The sequence below is a fragment of the Meleagris gallopavo genome, chromosome 1 (genome assembly GCF_000146605.3).
Source record: "Meleagris gallopavo isolate NT-WF06-2002-E0010 breed Aviagen turkey brand Nicholas breeding stock chromosome 1, Turkey_5.1, whole genome shotgun sequence".
NCBI classification, from domain to species: domain Eukaryota; kingdom Metazoa; phylum Chordata; class Aves; order Galliformes; family Phasianidae; genus Meleagris; species Meleagris gallopavo.
This window is the reverse complement of record NC_015011.2, coordinates 161,976,952-161,996,186: the sequence shown is the minus strand read 5'-3', so window position 1 is coordinate 161,996,186 and position 19,235 is coordinate 161,976,952. Positions and strand designations below refer to the sequence as shown.

The window sequence follows — 19,235 nt, the reverse complement described above, 5'->3', positions numbered from 1 at the left end:
GGGCGGGGCCAAGTGGCTGAGGGGCGGGGCTGTGGGGCAGAGGTGAGGGGTAGGACTCGCTCCTGGACCTGGTTTGGGGTCGTGGGCTTGAATCCCCCCCATCAGGTGTTTGTGCCCAAACACACCGTTTCCGGTGTCCTGTTTGTGAGGGAAAAAGGGATATAATACATTTTCTCCAGCTGCTTTTGCAAGGAGGAAGTGTCTTCCCTCAACACCTGCAATGCCCAGCTGATGTCCTGAATGCTAATTTGTGATTATCTTTTGCTTAACGTCCGTCCTTTCAACCGTTGTGGATCAAAATGATTTTCCTACAGTGTTGGACTTAATGACCTTCTGCAGCAGCGGGCTGAGCAGAACGAGCTGCTCCATAAAGCGCTTTTGTTAATTTGCCTTAAAGTTCTCTATTATTAAGTTAATCAGTTGCTATTTCTCTTGCATATCAGCTGTGCTCAGAGCACTTTTACAGCTTAATGGCACACAGAAGATAACCCAGGGGCGCACCAACTGAAGTCTGCCATCCTGGTTGCTCGCTGTAGGCCCCTCTTCCAGAACTCACCATTTCACCGATGAAGCAGCAACCTAGGATGTGGTTTGTCAGCTCTCCGAAGCTGGGGTGAATGGGACCTGATCGATATTTGGATGAGCCACCTCGTTAGGTGTTGCGGACCGCGCTGCTGGTGATTCATCCGGTGGCTTTCGTCTGTCTATGAGTCAGGGCTGAACAAATGCCACTGTGCAGTGCTTGTGGGCTCTGCTGTCCAGTTGCACGGCACTGGAGAGCTTTGCCAATTGGATCTGTTGAGAGATCACTTGTGTGCTGTTCAGCTGCACAGCATTTGAGAGTTCTGCCAACTGGATCTGTTGAGTGATCACTTGTTTTCCTATCTTTCTCTGGTTTTAAAACTCTCCCTTGCATCCCTTGCAGGTGAAATTAAGTGATCAGGGCAATGTTTTGTGTGCACTGGTACAGATTTATGGTGAGGGGGAAAAGCTGAGAGTGTTTTGGACTGTTCTCCCTGTTCTCACTGGTCCATGTGGCGTATAGGTTTGCACTACATGACACAGTCTGCTTCCTTCTTTTTTAGGTCACAGATACTTAAACACCCGCGTATAAAATTCCATTTTCTGCTGGAAGAACATTTAAAGTCACCTGAAAATCATTCTGAGTAATATAAGGACTAGGGAAAGCAATATAGTGACCTCTTTGTCTCTTTTCATGGACTGATGTGAATAAATGGATTTTTCTAAAATAAAACAAAATTAAATTGAGATTATTTACCAGTCTAAATTGGATGTGCAGATTTCAGCTACTTGCAGATGATTGACCAAATGCCCCTGCTTTCATCTACTGTAGAACTTCCCAGAAGAAGCCATGGAGGCATAATTTCTTTACTGTCTTGTATCAGATAGACATCCAAGTATTCATGAAAAGCATTTATGAAATTGAGATGGTAGCTAAAGCCTGTATATGAGACAAGAAGACAAATCCATCAGAGGATTTGCAGTTTATTCTCTTAAGATGTATAATTATTTGTCTGATAGTGCTCCCTTTGTGTAGCCGTCTTTTCTTCAGTCAAACAAAGGTACCATCTGTAGGGAATTCTGAAGAACTGATGTAAACATTTCATGTTTGCATTAAGTTTTACTAACTCATAGAAAACAAGCAGCAATGCAGTGCTTGGATAAGGAATGGGTAACTCATGCTAATTTTAAAATCTGGGTCACTTTACTCAAATTTACATTTCTCTCCATCCTTGCTGGGAAAGCAGAAAGTCTCAAATTCTGAAGTTATAATAATATGACTGTTCACCACTTCAACACACAGCAGTGTTGATAAACAGTGACCAGCAGGCTTGCACTCCACATTTACTATCAGCAAACTGGTTTATCATCCAAACTTCAGGTGAAAACACTGCTGGGAACATTTACCATGATCTCATGAACCACGAAGACAGGAGTTTGTACTAGACTGTGAAAACCAGAAGGTCAGTAGTTCTGCTATCTTCTTCGAGATGAGTAGTATGTATGTAATACAAAATAATTAAAGAAACACAGCTAGTGTTTATTTTCTAAAACAGGTAGCAAGTGCATGAATATAGCTCCACCAAAATAAGCAAGCTATAAGTTGGCAGCAGCTTTATGAGGTGAGTGAAGTTCAATTTTGAGGATCAGTTAGAAAAATTGCAGGAAATTTAATTATTACAAAATTGAGTTACTTCTTTTTCTGTGTCCTTTCAGGTATCCAGTATCTTCACCTGAACTGCACTAACAGTCATCATGTTAGTCCAGATCTCTTTCAAAGAAGCTGCTGGTCATTAGGAGTTATCTACTGGCTTCTGGTTTGTCTGAAATGAGGTGAACTGTAAAAATCCCTCTTTAATGTTGCAATGATGTATCAAAATAAAAGTTTGATGAGAACTGTATAATGCTAGGCATGATTCATTTCAATAGTAAAATACATGTTTATGGGGAAAAAAAGAAGAGCCTGAGATTTAATTGGTACGATCAGCTGGGTTTTTACACAGTTTGACAAACTAGTAAAATTAAAACGCGTCAAGCAGTGGCATATAATAAAATGTTTATTGTCTCCTTAATTTGTTTTTTATTTTTATCAAAATATGGACGGGTGCCTTAAAAAGACACAAATCCAGGAATCTCTGGCTTCTTTACCTGCTTTTCATGACAAAGATGATGAAGACAATCATTCTTTGATAGGATTAAACCAGTTGAATATTCAGAATTATGTTACCAAAATGAATGGGAGAGTTAAATGGATAAAAATGTTAATCCAGTCATAGACAACAAAATTCAGCCATTCAGATCTGGCATTATGGGAGCAGCTCTAACACAGTATCAAGGATTTGAGGTAAATTGCTGTTTGTTTCATTCAGAGAGTGGGTGGAATATGCTATTTCCCTTACTGATTCATCTCCTTTTCTGGAAGAGATGCCACCAAATTTAACAGGATTACTTGCAAAATAGTGCATTGCTCAACAAGAACAGGCATGGCAGATCATTTCCTTAAGATGTTCAGGTGCAAAAACAAACCAAACTCTATGAGAAAGAATTAATTAGTTTAAAATTTTTTGAACATTGTGCCAAGATTAAGACTTTGAAAACATTAGCTGGAGCCCTACTGAAAGAGTGGTCTAATTGTGTGGCATTTAATTACTTATAGGTGTATTTGCCAACTGGAAAGGAAAAGTAAAATAAAGTCAGGGATTACATGCACAGAAAGAGCGACTACACAGTTTAGATCCTGAGTTCATTTATCTCACTTTATTAAAACAGAGAAATATATATATGGCACAGAACTACTTGTAACATTACTTTTTAAACTTAAGTCAAAAACCCCACATCCGAGTGATGAAATGTTCCAAACAATGACATTCATCCTCTTGAATCAGATTCTTGAAGCTGATTCTTTTGTACCATGTAAATCTTAGTTGTTTCTGGATAAACATATTGAAATCAGCTGCTAGATGAACAATGATTTTTTCCATCATGAATTGAAGGTATCATTTTATATTACAGAAAGCTTTGAATCCATACCTAAAACAATGGTTGTCAACACCAACAAAGCAGTATTTATTGGCTTCATAAGTTTTAAAAACTATTGATATTTTTTTGGCTTTGTACACTGGGATAATTATGAACTGTCTTCAGTGATCTCTTTGTAAAATAACAGTTGGCTGGTAATAGATAAAGCTGAATAATCAGTCAGTCCTGGCCGTAATGGAAACGTTTACCAGAAGCATATTTTGAATTTGTGCTTCTGCTTGGAATAAGATTGGAATACTTTTATTGCCTTTCTTTTCAGGTCATGATTAGAAGTTAGACATCATAAGACCTACTGGTTGGAAGCAGGAAGACTTACACCATTCACATGCTAAATTTAAAATGCCAGGCACACCGGTCCATATTTATATAGGGATTTTTTCTTTCCTAAATATTCAGTATTTCAGACCTGAGCTTTTTTTTTTTCCAGTAGATTTGCTGTCAGGATAAGCAGTACTTTCCATTTCATCAGATGGACCACCAGGAGTTCAGCATGAATTGTCTGGAAAATTGGCTTTCTTTTGGTACCTGGCAACATTCAGGATGGATTGACTGTGTTTAGGACTTTTTGACCTAGTTCAGTGGCAAGGAGGTTACCTTTCCAATTTAAGCAGCTCTGCCTCTAACTTGAGGAGTTTTGAGACACACAAGATTTCTATTATCTTGTTCTGAATTGCAGGGCTTGAGGTTTTTGCTGTGACTCCTCTCCTTTTTTCCAGCCCTTTTGAAGGACCAGGCTCATGTTGTGCTTGCAGACAAAGAAGCTGAAGAAAGTTTTCGTCAACTTCTTCACATAAGGGTGCATTTTAAACTTGTTCTGTAGAAGGCCTCGCAGTGCAAGTCCTTGTCTGGCAAGATAACAGCCTTAATTCAGCGTGCTCACAGAATACTAATTAGTCTCTTCATTCAGATTTTCCTATTTTTCTTTTTTTTTTCTTTTTCCAAGAGTACTGAATATATAGCATGTCGCCAACATTCTCTGTGGTTTTCTGGAAGAGTTTAACTGCTTCGTGGTGGCTTGGAGAAGGCTGGTTCCTCTCTCTTTTTTTTTTTTCTCAAGACTTTTTCTTCCAAATGAGGTATCCAGACGGTGTGAAAGCATCATCTGTGTGTTTAGCACCTACAAACTGTGCAACGGTGGAAATCAAGTATACTTCACTAGCTTCAGAATAATGGAACCATTGAAAATTTATGAACCAGGATGAACACAAAGAACAGTCTTGTTTTGTAAAGTTATGTGCAGGAAAAAGCTCAAGTCATGGTTGATGAGGTGTCTCAGAAATATTAACAGTGTCTAGCAACTGGCAATTGGTTCCTGTGGCAGGAAATAGCTAAGGCAGCTCAGTGCTACAAGCAGTAGAAGCTGACCTTATTGTTGTTGGAATTGTAGTTTCCTCCTTTTTAATCATCTGTGTTGTAAGTGAATTTGTTTTAGCCTCTGAAGAATACATATTCCACTTTTGTGTGGTCTCTGCTCATTTGGTAAGAATGGTACTGGCTAATGTACACACAGCTCTTGGGCAAGCTAAACTGCTTAGCTGGTGACTTGGTTTATGCAATTGTGTTTGTTACAGAAACATGGCAGGATGCATGTCTATGCCATGAAGGACTATTAAAACAAAGACACCACCTCTGGCTTTGGGAGTCTCAGAGCCACAAATTGCCAGTGGCTGGGAAGACACAGGGGAGAGGTACCACTGTGCAGTTGCCCAATGCATTGCAGTGGGGCGTTGCTGGAGACAGAATGCCAAGCTTTGATCTGACCCACCATGTCTGTGTTCATCTACATCTGCTTTTATGTTTTGTCTGTGCATGATGTTTTTAACAAAGGATAGGCAATAAATTAAATCATTTTTTGTTAGTCTGTAAGGAAAACTATCCACTTGAAACCAATGGCCCTAGTCAGGGTTTTGTCCTGCTCTGTATGTTGATATAGGTGGTGATGAACATTAATATATATGAGACATGAGTAGAAAACACAAGTACCTGTTAAAGTCTTAGATTCTTGCCAAGAAAAATTGGTCAATGAAGTCAAAACTTTTTGTTCTCTTTGAAGCATCTCTGTAGTTCTAGCTGATTCTATTTTAACACTGGAAACTATTTAATTCTTCTTTACTTTCCTCTAAATCGTAGAGATTTAGAGAATCTAAATCTTTCCAGGCATTTCAAGTAGAAACAATAGTAAATCCTTCTGAATGCTACTGTGGATACTTCTTTTTAGCCTGAGAGATTCTACTGACTGTAGAAGTGAGTAGTTTCTGTTTATTTTCTCATGTTCTTACAAACAAAGATACAACTGACAAATGCTCCCCATGAAGTAATAACAAGATAAGAAAAAAAGAAGGAAGAAAAATAAATAGTCTGAACTTCTATTTGAGATTTTTCAACTTGAGCTCTTTGAATCCAAGCAATGAGTATGTTCAGTGATGACAGCTCACGCTGGTGTCTTGTACACTGACCAGCCTTCCAAATGATAAGTCGTGTATTTTCTTTTGTTTTGGAGGGATCTATCTTTGGAAAGGGGGCTCACACAGCTTGAAATTTTGTTTGCAACATGAAAAGAAAGAATAATATTTCTTATGCTGTTTTGATGTCTGTTCCAGAGTAGATGAACACAACTCCGAAGTCTCTTTAAAATGAGAAGGGTCTGGAGAATGAAATCAATGTAGTCAGCCTAGACCACAGTCCTCAGCTCAGTGCTGTGGTGAGAAGATCCACTGCTATCTCACCATGGAATATACAAAAAATCCTTGTGTATACGTGTAGATTGTGCTATTTTTTGAAAAGAGGAAATCTGGGATATCTCTTCTGGTGAAGCTATGATTTAAAACTTTTGAGAAACAGGCATCAAACTCATGAGAAATGATTATTACCTTTCTTTATAAAGCGTTTTCACACTGTGGAAAGTACTTCAATGTTCTGAGCATTCTTTAAAATACGGACATGTTGCCAACTTGAGAAAATAAGGAACTTCATCATTACAATTCCTGTTACATAACCCTCTCCACCTCTGCTTTTCATCTTATACTCATGATTTAAGTTTTAAGACCTGCCTCAGTGTGAGTCTGTGTTCTTTGTACAAGTAACACTTTGGCTGGAGCATCAACATCAGACTTATAATGAAAAAAACATAGTTTGCTTCCAACCTCTTCATGTGGTGTTTTGCATTTTCGATATTACTGCACAAACATCATTCTGGATTGAACAATTTGTTTCATGCAAAATTTGCTATGCCTGGTGAATTGATCATTTTGAGTTTCCTGGTAGATGATATGAGATACTCTTTTTTCCATTTCAGATTCAGGTCACATTGTGGCCTCTCATCAAAGACACTGCTGAGTCTTGCTCTTGTTTTCCTCCAGGATATTGCAGAATTGGCTCTTTGGTCTTAGATCACTCACAGAGCCTTCCCCTCTGCTATCTTTTTTGTACCTTTGGCTTAGACACTGTTCCTGTGTTTTACTTTCTGTGCAGTGCAGCTCTCCTCATGTTTTTTTCTCCTGTTTCGTGATTTTTTATTTTCAGACTTCAAATGAAAAGGGGGAGAGACCAAGTCCACTTGAGTCCACTAGCGACAGTGAGAAAGGTCTCACAACATCTTTCTTTCTGCTAGCACTTGCTGACTGGAGGTACAGAAGGGTGCGATATATAAATCTCTTCTTATTACTTTCTGTATATCTGTAGGGACTCGGCTCCTCTGGGGCTTTTACTTGTTTCACTTTTCAACTTCAGATTATTTTCTTTAATTTCTTTTTTGCTGCTGGCACAATGGCATGTACATTAATCACTCAAGCCCAAGGTGCTCGAAAGAAATGGTCTTTATCTGGTGACACAGTTCCAACAGCTTTTGCCCAACAGAACATGGGCTTTTCCAGAGCTCCTCCCCTGGATATTTTCGTGTGTCTGGAAAGAGAGTTTGCTGAAAGGTACAGCTGGCTGCCACAGGGACAACAGTTTGGCTGCAAGATAAGGACAGCAGTCTAGACAGATCTGTCTCAGCACACAGGATAAGATTATTTTGCCTATCTGAAGTTCTGTTCTAATTGTTCAGTGCGTGTTTGTATTTTTGGTGATGACATCTTATTTCTTCAAGGATTTTTATGAGCAGTAATCAGACTTGTCTAGCCTCACAATCTCCTGCAAATCACGGTTTGCTTGGGATTTTTGGTCTTGCACTCAGTGCCTTTAGCGTCATTAAAGATGTTTTCTTTAGAATTTCCATATTTCTGCTGGAGAATTTTAATGTGCAATAGCTGAGGAGTTTACCTTTATTCCATTATCAGGTCTTTAAAGCTGCAGGGGATTTTAATGCACGTTGTGTGTTGAAAAGATGTGGAGCTGCATCTGGAATGCTAAAGGACAGTGCTGTTATACCACGTGGTTGCAGAATTAATCAGTGCTTCCCTTGGGACAGGTTTACACATACCACAAGAGTAGCCCCCAAATACCTGCAAGACAAGACTTGTGGGCTGTTAAACAAAGAATCTATAATAAAGTCTTGCTTACACCTTTTTCACTTTTCCAGGCATGTTTTTGAGGCCTATAGATAGTCAGCCAAAGAGTCTTATGTCAGATGATGGAAAGAGCATGTCCAGTGGTATTTTAGAGAATCCTGTTGGAAGGTGATGTAAATAGAATTACTCCGTTGAGCTCTGATCCGGTCTGAAATAAGAATACAGCAGAAAAAAGATTTGGAGAAAGCAACAAAAGTACACTGTATGTGGCAGAGACAAAAAGGTCAGGTTGTTAGGTGCTGTGAAGAAACAGACAAGGAATGAAACAGTGGGTATATGCAAAATTTTCCCTAGATTCTCTGAAACCATGAGCTTAGGGGAGTTCCCAGTGACATTAATATGATATTACACCTAAAACTGATTAAATATCTCCCCAAAAAGTGCAATGACTTTCAGAACTCATTACTCAGGCAAAAGTTTTAGGAGGAGTCAAATAATAGAAGAAAACCTGCTGCTACCACAAATAGACATTAACACACAGGAGGTTATAAAACTTCATGTTCCAGGATGAAAGGCAGCCACTTCCTATTTCGGGTCAGGAAGATGCTTCCTCTGGAAGTCACTGTTAAGGATTGTCCATCACAGGATTTTTAGCTCAATCCAAATAGTGTCAGTGGCACTGTATGACTACATGAACCACTGGTTGAGAACTGCTGGTCTACTTTGCTCTAAATTTAACACCCCTTTTCATGTGCCACGGGTCATGCTGCCCTAATTTTATTTTCCTTTTTTTATTTTCCTTATAAAGGAATGTGAGGAATAAGGGAAACTGATTTCCCCGCTGTTCAGGATACATTTCTACTGTATCATTTAATTTGAGCAGTGTGTTTGGAGGAGGCAGTTTTCTTTCCCCTGAAATACGGTAGGCTAAGTTATGTTTACCCATGGTAACAAAAGCCAAATGGAAGCAACTGTCCCCAGTTTAGTACCAGTGTATTTGTAGAACATTTCAGGGCTATAAAATGCTCTTACATTTTTGCTGTGGTAATTACTGTGCGTGAGCCAGCTGCTGGTTAATGGTGCTCACTGACTCACCTTCCTGTCCGCTCTGACTTTGGGAGGATGGAAAGTGGATTTGGTGTTGTCAGAAGGGACAGCAGCAGATGAATGCCCCCAGTAACCCATTAATAGAGCATCAAACAGTCATCAGTGCAGAAAGCAGAAAAACACAATTAATTCTCCAAAATATGAGAAAGTCTGTTGTCATTTTCCTCAGTATCTCCTCAATCAAGTCAAAGTTGATTCAGCTAGTTTTTAAGGGGTGAAATATTAAGTACATTCAGGCTTTCAAAGATAGTAATTTCTGATCTGCTTAAAAGGAGGAAGAAATATGAAGGCTAAGCTTTGCACCCTTCCTGGAATACTGTAAATTCCTGTTCAGAGAGGAACATCTCTTCTCCCTGAGCTAAGTGGTCTCCAGCTGCCATCACAGTGTTCACTGTGACACGTGCATATTTTGAGCCTTGTAACAAAGCTTGAATCATGAAAGCTGAGGTCTGTGACATGGAAAAAGGCTTTGGTACACCAATAAAGCTGTAACTCTGGGTGGTAAAAGTATATGGGACATTATCTTTTGGTTTATTAGGTAGATTTATTACAGAGTCGTAGCTCTCCTCTCACAGTTAAATCGCATGAGTCTTACTTATTTTTCACTCTCTTGCTCAGTTCTCTCCATACTTAAATCTCACTCTGAGAGTGAATTTATTTTTCGCATGGAATATTAAAACAAACTCTCCTGAACCATTATGCTACTTGGAGGGTAACGTCTATTTAAAAATATAGAGATATTCCTATGGTTTTATGCAGTCAATAACTCAAAATAGCTTGTGTCTACCACAGCACAGTTATCATGGACTTAGTCATTCCCACAGAGGGTCTTTGTTATGTTTGAAAAATGCCAATTTTGAAATCAAAGGATCTGGTTCTTATTTACATGTCTATGCCAAGAGGCCTTGTAGTGGTTGCAAATGGCATTGTGCAGACCTCCTAATCTCCAGCACAGGAGACTTTCACAGCATCACCCTGCTCAGACTTCCCACAGTGTATGGCCCTTCTTCTGGCAGCAATGAAGCAGAGCCCTGTGGTCCTTTCCCTGTGTGCTGGATGGCACCAGCCCATTGTCTATGGGTCTTTTATGAAATATTTGAGCTAGTTTTTCCTGGTACTACCATTGCAATTGCTTTAAATACTTGTCTAAAAATCTTTTTTAAAGTCATGTTGATTGTCTTCTGAGTGTCTGATTATATCACACTTTCATATGTGTAAGCATATACATTTGTATTTGTGTTCACAGAATCCTAGAATCATATAATATCCCACATTGGAAGGAACTCACAAGATTATCGAGTCCACCTCCTGGCTCCACACAGGACCACCCAGCATTCAAGTCCTATTTCTGAGAGCACTGTTCAAATGCTCCTTGAGCTTCAGCAACTTGGGGCCCTGCTCACTGCTCTGGGCAGCCTGTTCTATGCCCACTGCCCTGCATATGAGAACCTTTCCCTAGCATCCACCTAGGGACTTTCCCTGATGAAGGTCCATGCTATTCCTTTGGATCCTATCTGATTATTCTTGTTACTCAGATTTCTGAATAAAGGCACCTTGTTTTACACTCAACAGAAGAAATTGCTTGCCGAGTTTGTACACATTGGGTTCCCACACTTTTCCAAGCAATGTCATTAGAAACATAAAATTATTAGGGATGAAGAAGACCAATAAAATCATCTAGTCCAACTGTCAGATTTCAGTACAGAGTATTACTTTTTCAAAAAGTGTTGATCCAGGTTGTTGTGAGGCAATTTCCACTTCTCAATATCTCAATATTTGAGCTGTAATTTGTTACTAGAGATGCTGCTAATCTTTAGCCCCCTGGAGCAGGTCTTTCCGGCCTTTACCTAACTGCCATCTCCAAAGGCCTATGTGAGATTTATAATTTCTGAGAAGAGCATAGACATAATTAAACTTTTTTGGATGCTTTGCTCATGTGCTAATATGACATTTGTCCCAGAGTGCTGCCTGCTTCCATCCCAACATTTGCTACCTGAATGCGATTTGGTCAAGATGAAATATACCCAAGAAATGCCTGCATTCTCACTATCTTTCAAGGGAATTCGTCATAGTTGCTGATTTCTAGAAGAGCAGTCAGATAGTTTGCACTGGGATGAATTACAGCCAAAAGGGCAACAGGTATAAGATCAGATCCTGTGTAGGCCTGCCTGCATCTGGTGCTCTTTCTCTTATTCAGAGTAGGTAAGCACTCGTGAAGTTTTAGTTTCATATATTAAGTATTTCTTGTTATCTATCTATCTATCTATCTATCTATCTATCTATCTATCTATCTATGTATCTATGTATCTATCTATCTATTTCAGAGGAGAAATGATTTAAATTGGCTTTCAGCTTACTATCTGTTTGGTGACAATTTCCATCCCCACTATATTGTCTTTCAGCTGTAGTATTTTCTTCACTTGGCTAAAAACTTAATGAAGTCATTTGCCACAGAAGATTTTGAAACATATTTTTTATGGCTCCAGTCTGTCACCCTCAGACAATATTCTGGGATGATGCAATGCAGCTGTACACAGTATTTTTACATTTCTCTACACTTTGTTAGTTTTTTCTGTACTTTGCTTGCCCTTTAAAAACTATAAAAGACAATACTTATTATATCTTATGTTAGAAGACTGTGAAAGTATACATAAATCTTATAGAAATGATCCATTCTGTTCTTTTTTGAAGTTTTTAGATTAATTCCTGTAATGCAAAAAAGGTTAAATAAGTTTTGATAAATTCATTCGAGTCAATGAGCTAACTCCATGATTTTGTCTTTGTTATATTTGAATTTGGGATTTCAAAGTACTTTTGTGACTTTTCATTGATAGGAAGGGAAGTGACATTATTTTTTTTTTAGCATTCTTGAATGAACGAGTTCACAGTTTTCATGTCATACGAGACTCATTTCCTCATTCGTTCCTATTTTAAACATATACTTATCCTCCCACTGTTCCTGAAAAAGTCGTGTTTCTTCTAGATTCTCTGCCTAAAAAAATCCCTAAAACCAAATGCAGCTCCCAGCCTGGCAGACAGTGGGCAGTGCCTCTGAATAATGAGCTGGACCCGAGGTTCAAGCTGGATATCAGGAAAAGGCTCTTCACCAGAGGGTGATGGGCATGGAATGGGCTCCCCAGGGTTGCGGACATGGCCTCAAGCTGACAGAGTTCAAGAAGTGTTTGGACAACAGTCTCAAGCATAGGATTTGAATGCTGGGTGATCCTGTGTAGGGCCAGGATTTGGATTCAGTGATAAACATTTAGAATACTGTGTCCAGTTCTGGGCTCCTAAGTTCAAAAAAGACAGAGATCTCATAGAAGTCCAGTGAAGGGCCACAAAGATGGTAAAGGGCCTGGAACATCTTCTGTATGAGGAAAAGCAGAGTAACCTAGGTCTGTTCAGTCTGGGGAAAAGAAGATTGAAATGGGATCTGATTCTTTATGATAAGGGTGATGCAGTACTGGAACAGGCTACCCAGGGATGTTGTGGATTCTCCTATGGAGATATTCAAGATCCAGCTGGACACCTACCTGTGTGAGCTATTGTAGGATACCTGCTTTAGCAGAGGGGATTGGGGGGATTGGAATCGATGATCTCTTGAGGTCCCTTCCAACCCCTGCAGTTCTGTGATCCTCGTGGGTCCTTTCTAAGTCAGGATATTCCATGATGCTATGAATATATGTTGATAGGTGTCCTTTTAGCAGTGCTATATATGTCCTATGTACCAAAGCTACTCTAGATTTCCTCTGTACTCAATGGAAAAGAATGGGCACTTCTTGGGAACATTTCATCCATACTGAAGATAAAAGTCTAGAAGAGGATGATGGGTTGCATTCTAACTGTAAATTGAAAGTCAGGAGTTCTGCACATGGGAATTTCTCTCATACCCTTACCCTGAAGTCAATCCCTGCCTGATTCCTGGCAAAGCTCAAAACTTTTCAGAGCTGCAGTGCCTAGTCACAGCTCTGAGACTTCTGTATGGTATCCAGAAGTGATGAGTGCAATTTCCAGACATCCTACTGAGGAAGAGCTGTTCACCTTGCAAGAAATCATGACAAGGCTGCTTTCACTGTTTTCATGGTTTCCTTTCCCTTAATCTTTGCAACAGAGTTATACTTAAATGTAAAGGTGATCTAGTGCTTAAACTGTTCACCAACACTTGCATGCATTACACTGGTTCAAAGTATGGTGTTTTTCAGGCCACCTTCCTGTGCTTTTTCACATTCGTACTATTTAATTATCTCTTCATCTTTGGGGATTTGCATTTGTGAAAACCCTTAGCCTCTGTTTAGTCAATCTTATAGAACTGTAAGTAGTTCAACTACATCAAGAATAAGAAGTAATGGAGTAGTGAAGAATAAGAATGCTGACTTGTGGAGTGCTTTTTTATGCAGACTTGCCAAATGTAACTTCTCCTGGAGATTTGGAGATTTAATGAAGATCAAAGCCATTTATGATGACCACATAATTAAAAATAAAATTTTCTTCTCTTGTGGTCACTGATGTATTGACATAGTTGGTTGTAGCCAATTAAGTTGCAACTACAATTTTGTTTCTTTCATCCTGCTTGTTGGGAAACAAAGTGTGTTTTAAATGTATGTCCTTATTTTAACTTTAAAAGAGTTTATTTGATTCCTTTTCCTTCTCCTCCTCTTTTCCCTTCCTCTTCCCCTTTCCTTTCCCCTTCTCTTTCCCCTTCCCTTTTTTCTTTTCCAGTAAAAAGCTTTTTCTTTTTCTTTTTTTTTTCCCCCAGAAGTGAATTCTGATTATTATTTGTGTTACTTTTTGCTTTTATTCTTGCTTAAATCTCTCAGGATTTGAGACTCCTAACAGGAGTCAAATCCACCATACTTTATTCATCTTACTTTATACGTAATCCATTATTGTTTTCTCCTGTTGTTCTTTTAAAAACGTATCAGTAAAATAACATTTCACCTTCATAGAAAGCTATCTTATAAACAGAGAACTGTTTTCTGTTCCACAGACAAAACAGCAAGTCTCCAGTTGCTCTGCTGCAAATGGAGTTACACGGTCCTTCCAGCAATTTTTTCTCTGACAGAAACAATCATAGGTAAAATAGTAGTGTTGCTTCCCTGGAATTTGTAAAACAGGACAGTGATATTTTTCTTTCTCTTTCATAGCTTTTATAGAGGAAAATTTCTCCCAGCAGAAAACAAAAAATCAAAATTTGATGCTTTTTCTACACCTTTTCAAGCTAAGCTTCCATTCATAATCTTCCCACATATTGATTTTACAGTCCTGGCTCTCTTAGTGATAAATACACTTGACAGAATTATTTAGCTAAAATATAGTAATTAACAGGCAAGATGGTGTTCCTAAGATTTAGCCACTGGTTAATTAAATACAATTGTCCACTGGCTAATGCATGCACAATTTTACTATAAACTCTGATTTTTCTAATTTGTCTTTTCCTGGTTCTAAAATTTAATTAAAGCAGTCCCGTCTGGGCATAAATGGGAGATAAAGACAAGAGCAATGCAGGAGTGCGATCTATGCTCAGCTGCACCACATGGATTGTATAGAACATGGTCAAGACTCCCCAGTGACTTTCCTGTATTACTGTAAAGAGAAAGGTCTGGGGATTTTTCAGACATTGTGCTTTGCTAGTCTGAAGGAAAGCTGCTCAAAATGTGAACAGAAGCATCAATACTGATAGCAGTTTTGGCTTTATCTACGAAATAGTCTTACCTCTTCAAAAATTATTTTTTATTCCCAGTGGTCAGAGCAGATGGATTGTACTGGTGTTGCTGAGGCTTCTTTTCCAGATAAGAAACTGGAAGCAGAGAGAAGAGAGTTACAGAATGTAAGTGGACAGCGATGGACACCAAGTTGAACATGAGCCAGCAGCATGCGCTGGCTACTAAGAAGGTATCCCGGGCTTCATTAGGCAAAGCACTGCCAGCAGGTCGAGGGAGATGATCCTTCCTCTCTACTCAGCACTGGTGAGGCCACACCTGGCGTGCTGGTTCCAATTCCAAGGCCTCTAGTACAAGAGAGGCATGGACATACTGGGAAGAGCCCAACAGAGGGCTACAGAGGTAATGAGGAGACTGGAGTGCTTCTCCTATGAGGAGAGACTGAGAGAGCTGGGGCTGCTCAGCTGGAGAGGAGGAAGCTCAGGGGGACATCAATGTCCATAAATCCCTGATGGGGATGTGCCAAGAAGCCACAGCCAGGCTTTGTCAGTGGTGCCTGGTGCCAGGACCAGAGACCATGGGCACAAACTGGAGCACACGAGATTCCCTCTGGACATCAGGAGCACTTCTGTGCTGCACAGGTGATGGAGCACTGGCACACTCCTGTTCTTGTTGGCACAGGGGCTGGAGCCAACAAGAGATCAAACACTTCCTACCTCAACCATTATGTGACTCTGTGATTCTGTGAAGTATGGACATTTGGACAATAACTTTGTCTTCCTATAGAATTAATGGAGGAGAACAGGCCCCATTACTAGTTTCTTACTCTGAATTGTACTCATGAATGTCTTTCTCCTTTCCATTGACTGCTGAGATATCCTTGGAAAGCTGGTTGTGTAATTTAGGCAGCTAGGTCAGATTCTGAAAATTGCCAAGACAGGAATGGTGCCACAATAATGGATTTGTTCTTTTGAATTTGCTTGTGAGACCTGCTGGCCAGTAAATACTGATAGATTTGTTGATAAGGAATCATCAAGCTTAGAGTGGGAAATCAGAGCTGACATCTCACTGCCACCAAATTATCTGATACTGAATTCACTGGAATTGGTATTTCAGCCCAGTGGGCGAAGTGCAGCAAGACACACATTCATCTTGTCTCATCCCATCCTGTCCCATCCCTTCTCGTCTTGTCTCATCCCATTCTGTCTCATTCCATCTTGTTCCATTCCATCCCATCCCATTCCATCCCATCCCATCCCATTTCATTCTGCCCCATCCTGTCATGTTCCATCCTATCCCGCCCTGTCCCAACCTATCTCATCCCATCCTGAACTATTCCATCCCATCCCATCCCATCCCATCCCATCCCATCCCATCCCATCCCATCCGTCTTCCTGACGGAATGCTCTCAGCACTTTGTATCACACCGAAAAAAGATGCTCAGTTCCACAATTCCAGTTTACCCAACTCATGTAGAGAAAATTCAGTGAAGAAATGAATGTGGAAAGCAATTTGTCTTTTTCATGTCAAAATTTGTATGACAGTGATACTCTCTTAATTGAAAGCTATGTTTTCCTGCAAAAGAAAAAAAGTCTGTCTTTTCTACCCAGCAAAGTTCATTGTGGTTGCTAGAGAAAACAGACTTTGAAGATACTTCAATGAATATACTGCTCTTACTGTTAGTTTCCCTGAATCTCTCACAACATAATTAAATGTTGGTCTTTGTAATTGATTACTGTTAGCTATTACCTGGACATATCCTGATATTTTCAAAAAGATCAGAGGTCACACATCAGGATTTACAAGAATTTTCAGCTCAGAGGAGGAGAGCTTGCCAAGTGGTTTGGATAAACCTGAAGGCATGTCTGGGCTGCTCATGGTGTTCATAATCCCTGCCTTAGATCTGCCTAGCTGTCTATGTGCGCATGGACCAAGGGAACACAGAAGCTGGAGTCCCAAAAGCTGAGCACCCAAAGCTGAGTGGTTGTACCTACAGGGGTCTTGCCCTTCTTATTGGAAATTGTTGCTAGTGAATCTGCCCTGTTTCTGGCTCCATACCTGTTGTTTTCAGGATCAGTTTGGTGATCTAAGTACCAGAATTTTCTGTGCTCATACCTTCATTGTGTGGAAATGAGGCTGCTCAGGGAGATGATGGAGTCACTGTCCCTGGAGTTGTTCAAAAACCACATAGATTTGGCACTGAGGGGCATGGTTGGTGTTCATGGTGGGGATGGGCTGACAGTTGGACTAGGTGATCTTAGAGGTCTTTTCCAATCTTCATGATTCTACAATTATATGATTCTCTGAGCTATTTATTATCCCTGGGATTTTAATGTAGAACCATTGGGTAGTTGCTAAAACTAAGTGGGTCATCAGGTACAAACCGATGTCTTGTTCCTTTTGGATGAAAACAATTTTTAACAAAGTCATTCAGTGACATATATGTTTGTGTTTGCCATAAGGGAACTTGCTTATGGATCTTGCCAGGGTGGGCACAGAAAAAATAAGACAACTGGTATGAAGAGGCGTGCAGCAGATGGCCTCTGCACTCCACTGAACCCTTACACATGAGCCACCCTTTAATCCTGCAGAAGCTGCTGAAGCCCTGCCTGCTGTGTTAAAACAAACATATCTGAGTAAGAGGAACTGGCTGCTGTGTGAGGCTTGCTTTCCCTCATTGTACATCCGTATCAGCCAGGGCTGTTTGGTTGTCCTAGCAGGGTGAGATCAAGGCAGCACCTTCCGTCTGTCCCCAGGAGCTTGGCACTGAGGGGTTCTTTTTCAAAGTCATTTTTCCCTGAAATTGACTTGTATGACTCACCTAGATTCAGAAAAGGGAGAGTGTGTGGGTGTGAGAGGTTTACACAAGACTATTACACTCTTTCAATATTCCATGTTTCTTGTCATCCATCTGTAGTTTCAGAGAATCCAAAAATTAACCTTGGATGGGAAACAAAGCCCAGCTTTTAAATGTGCTTCAGTTTTCTGGTGTCTTTTCTTTCATGGTCTGAGGCACTTTTCTGGAAATATACTTAAGTGACTGGCTACAAAACACACTTGAGATGTGATTTATATGGAGAGGACAGCTTGAGACACTCCCTCAGAGCACAGCGCGCAGCACACAGAAGTTTGTCATGTTTGGCTTGTCCTGAAGGGAAAAAGAGAGCTGTGTGTTTTCCTTCTTTGTCTGGAGAGAACACACCTCAAGATGCTGTTACTGTATTTTAGGGAGTGGAGACTGTGTGGTTTGCTCAGGAGTCTTTGGAAGGGTCATCAGAATGTGCTGTTCAAAATTAGAAGCAGGCTGTTATTTGAAGGTGCCCACAGGGGACATGGTGAGCAGCAGCTCCTGAAAGAATCATAGAATTGTTTGAGTTGGAAGGGACCCTTAGCTGTCTTCTGGTTCAACTTCCCTGCAGTGAACAGAAGACAGATGGGGGTACCATCTCATTAAGTCATCTGGCAAGACCAGTGTAGGTAGAAAGAGTTGGAATGGAGACACAGCAGAATTTCCTGAGGAGGAGGGATCTCTGGGATGTCTTAGCTACTTCACTCCCTATGTGGAAATATTTGAGGAGCAAAAGAATAATGTCGCATAGCCAGCACCAACAGATGGGGCAAGGGATGGGTTTTTCCCTGTGCACTTTTCCCTAGAGGAGGAAAGAGGAAAAAGTTTCAAACCCTTGGCCAATTGTTTAGTCATACAGTTAATACCGAGAAAAATCGTCTGAAGGGGAAAGACAACCAGGAAATTGTGGTGGAGATGGACCCTGGAATATGGAGTGAATGGGAAGCTGTGTGAAAGAAAAAAGGATTAGATCACAGAAGGAGAAAGAAGACAGGTGAGAGAATGGAGGAGAGGGAGAAAATGAAAAGGGACTTCAGGGACAATTGTTCATTTTCAAAAAGGGAAAAGAGAAGAAAGAATGAGTAGAAATTAAACTAATGAGGAAAGAGGCTAGAATCAGAAAGAGCAGCAGCAGAAGAATCTAGTCAGAAAACAAAAATTAAAGAGGGTTGTTCCCAGAGATCAAGGAGTAAACAAATTTACTGAGGTTTGAAAAGAAAAATGGGAAAAGAAAAAAGAAAGTTGCAGAAAAAAATAAGCAAAACTAAGTGAAGAAGAGTAAAAGAGAAAAGTAAAACAAAATTAAGGGAGATGATTTTTCTAAGTAAGCTTCCTTCTGAGCTATTTTGATAGAAAATATCTGACAGTACTAGAGGAACTCTGGGAGAATTGGGGACTGGGGAAACCAATCTACCTGTACTTAGAGGACAGTGGTGCTAGATGAAGCTCTGCAGTGGGAAGGGGAGGTGATGGCTACGGATGGTCTGTCCTAGCATGTGAGTTCCTGACACTTGCAAGTTTCTTCAGGGCCTTTTAGAAGACCCTGCCTAGTAACACAAGGCCCAGGTTTCAGTTCTCAGTGTACAGAAGCACATTGTGTCAAAGCAT

The 19,235-nt window shown here is 40.1% G+C and overlaps 1 long non-coding RNA gene across 1 annotated transcript; it reads left to right on the top strand.

Moving 5' to 3' along the window:
• The first annotated feature begins 93 nt into the window (after positions 1-93).
• LOC104917499 lies at positions 94-7,040 on the top strand. The gene is made up of 3 exons (XR_796912.3): positions 94-1,985; positions 2,079-2,144; positions 2,239-7,040. It is a non-coding gene; the product is annotated as an uncharacterized LOC104917499 (long non-coding RNA).
• The last annotated feature ends 12,195 nt before the right edge of the window (positions 7,041-19,235 follow it).